A 3,602-nucleotide genomic window follows, 5' to 3' on the forward strand; every position below is an offset into this window, starting at 1 on the left:
AAATGTAATTTATTCCTGTGATGTCCTGATGTTCCTGGTGATATTAGTCACACACTCCAGTGTCACATGATCCTTCAGGCATCTAATATGCTGATTTGCTGCTCAGGAAACATTTATTAATATTATCAATGCTGAAAATAGTTGTGCTGCTAAATATTTTTGTGGAAAGCATGATAAATACCTTTTCACGATTCTTTGATGAATGGCAAGTTCAAAAGAACATTTATTAGAAAAAAAAAACTTTTAAATCTTTGGTTAAATCTGTTATACATTATAAACGTCTTCACTGTCACTTTTGATCAATTTACTGCATCTTTACTGAATAAAATTATTCATTCCTTTCCCAATATATAAATATATTCTCTTATATCTCTTACTGACCTCAAACGTTTGCACAGTAGTGCATCATCTGCCATAAATAAACACAATCAATCAAAAGCAAGATAATTGCCTCCATTTTAAGGGAACATAGGCACACTCCCCATGACTGCCTGTGGAGAGTGTTTCAAATCAATTCCATTTCAGTTAGGATGGAGTTTTAGACAGTTGTAGCCTATGTAAGCAGTGGACAGGAGTGCAACCCACTAGATTTTGGAACTGTTAAAATATGTGCGCAGCTTTTCAATGCTGACATCACTACCATCACTCTCCGTTAATACAGACTGACAGAAAAAATATTTTTATCAAATGATGCAGATGTTGTCAAACTAGTCTTTGATAGTTAAACCACATGCCTGCCCAGTGGTTTTTATTTAGTTTTATTTTGGATCAAAATCTCTCACAACATTTCGCATGATTCCTCGCTCTTGCACATGCCCGGCAGGAAATAAATCACATGCCTCTCATGTCTGTCAAGATCACACGCAGGCCTAAGGCACTGATTAAAGCTCGACACCAAGGCTCTGAATCTGACCGCCTAGTGTTGTGGGTTCTAGACGGGGGGTGGGAGATGTCATACTGCCCTGACAGGTTAGGCTGTTTATAGGAGCCTCATTTAGATTCCCCCTCTAGAGGCAATCCAGCTCTGCCTGTCTGGTCTTGACTGACAGGTAAGTCCTTGTGGTGGCTGCTTGCCCGTGGAACAAAGGGCAGCCTGATAGAAACAAAACAATGTGCTAAGGTGGACATTTCCTCTAATGAGTGCTTAACCTTGATGACATGAGGTCATATATATATATATATATATATATATATATAACAATTCTGTGTTTTTCAGACAATATGGGGTGCTGTGTGTACATTAATGAGGAAAAAAAATGAACTTGAATGATTTTAGCAAATGGCTGCAATATAACAAAGAGTGAAAAATTTAAGGGGGTCTGAATACTTTCCGTACCCACTGTATATATATATAGTCTTAGGCCTAAATACATGAGGTTGACAGTAAGACTGCTCCACATTACCATGCACCAGTATGGTGAGCGTGATTTTGCCAAGTACAACATGTTCCTGGATCAACATCCTTGTTGATCCTGGAACAACATTCCAATTAACCAATCAGAATTGAGGGATAACTTTTCAGGAAATATCTGTTTTAGGCTTATGATCAGGGTTAGGTGCTGATAATAAGCTTGTCAATCAGCTATCATTTTAGACTAATTTTAGGAATAAATGATGGGTAGGGTTAGGTTTAGGGGTAGGGATTGGGTTAAGTCTGTATTTTTGGACAGTAATGTTGATCCAGGATCAACAAAAGATGTTGATCCAGGAACATGTCTTACTTGGCAAAATCACGGCGACCGCACCAGTATAGTGGCATTGAAGATTCTATTCTATGCTAAAAAAATAAGTTGAAACTATTTTTACTCAAAAATTGCTAGTAGATTTCACAAATAATTTACAAAGAAATTGCATGTAACAAATTAAAAATTGAATGCCAATGCTAAAATCATATTTTCTTGTAAAATGCACTAAAATAATTTTTGTTTCATTTACTTCTTTTTTAAAACAAGTTTTAAGAACTTGCTTACAGATGGTCATGTTCTAAACACTCTGATCGAATGTTTTGTGTTTGACTCTGGCAACCCAGAATGACCCTCATTATTGGTTTTGGTTCTGCTTTTACAGTTAAAAGCTGATATTGTGTATCAAATGGTTTTATAAAATGACAAACATAATGAGGACTTCCCAGAAGTTCAGTCTATTTTCAAATGATGAGCCAGCAAAATGCATGCCGCACTGACTCCAGGTGCCTTGCGATCCAAGCTTATAATTAAAGTAAATAATGAAGCTAAAGACTAATTCTTAATGAAATTGAAGAAATTGAGTATGCCTGGAAAAGTAACTGATTAAAATATCAAGTAAAACAGTGATCGATCAAGCTATTGATGAATCACTTGTTAGGAATCCTTGTCAAAGACGCAGAACCTCATCAGGTTTTGTCGAAAAGGCCCAGGCTCCATTGATTAAGCATTATTAAGGAACACATGCTCTTGTATTGACTGCCTATTAAATGCATATCAGGGTGTTTAGAGACTTCATTATTCTTCAGCCATTCCAGGAAGATGCTGTAACAATGTACATAATGCTCCCCTTTCCCTCACCGAACCCCTTGGGATGTGATCTAATAGATGAGAGTGTAGTGGAAATTATGAGGAACACTGTGTTTCAGTAGGAAGTAGGTGTTTAAAACCCTTCTATCTATTGCTGAGGCTTAAAGAGACAATCTGGAAATGCTGATCCCAGCAATTAGTGCAGTTTAATCACATGTGGGTGGAATCACATTAAACATTCACATTATGAGTGCTGATATTATGATGTACCACCAGCTGCCGATTGGAAATAAAAATGTGTCACACATGGTGCAAAAATGATCACGCTGGACCAACTTTCAAATTGGACATGACAGCTGCAATAAAATTTCTTAAAGGGGTCATATGATGCTGCTAAAAAGAACAGTATTTGGTGTATTTGGTGTAATGAAATGTGTTTATGCGGTTTAAGGTTCAAAAAACACATTATTTTCCACATACTGTACATTATTGTTTCTCCTCTATGCCCTGCCTTTCTGAAACGCGTCGATTTTTACAAAGCTCATCGGTCTGAAAAAGCGAGGTGTGCTGTGATTGGCCAGCTATCCAGTGCATTGTGATTGGCCGAATACCTCAAGCGTGAGACGGAAATGTTACGCCCATCACCATATTGTGATGATGCCCTGTCAGGCCGGAGCGATGATTCAAAAACATGAAAACCCATTATAAACGAGACATTCGTTGCATCCAGTGGGGACATAATTATGGATTATAATGACTCATACTGTCTTTTTACGCGTTGCGTTGCATCGCGCCGCGTAAACATAAAACCATGTCTGCATCGAAACAGCGTCACACACGGCGGCCTACAGTGAGCAGAGGCCGGGGGATAAAGTGAGGAACGGCCGGAGGGTTAGAGTGAGCAGAGGCGGGTGGGCGTGAGAACGGCGCGGCCGGCGATGTCGACGAAGGAGCATCCGGAAAGACATGTGACGACTCCGGGCTGGACTCCGCTTCGTCCACGGTGAAAGCCGATCCGGCGATCGACAGCGCAAAGTTGTAGTATTTCCTCAGCAACCAGCACGGATCAGCTCCAGGCATGACGAAGCAGATATCGTCCTCTTTTGGAAG

The sequence above is a fragment of the Sinocyclocheilus grahami genome, unplaced genomic scaffold (assembly GCF_001515645.1).
Source record: "Sinocyclocheilus grahami isolate Dianchi unplaced genomic scaffold, SAMN03320097.WGS_v1.1 scaffold3.1, whole genome shotgun sequence".
In the NCBI taxonomy this organism is placed as follows: Eukaryota; Metazoa; Chordata; class Actinopteri; order Cypriniformes; family Cyprinidae; genus Sinocyclocheilus; species Sinocyclocheilus grahami.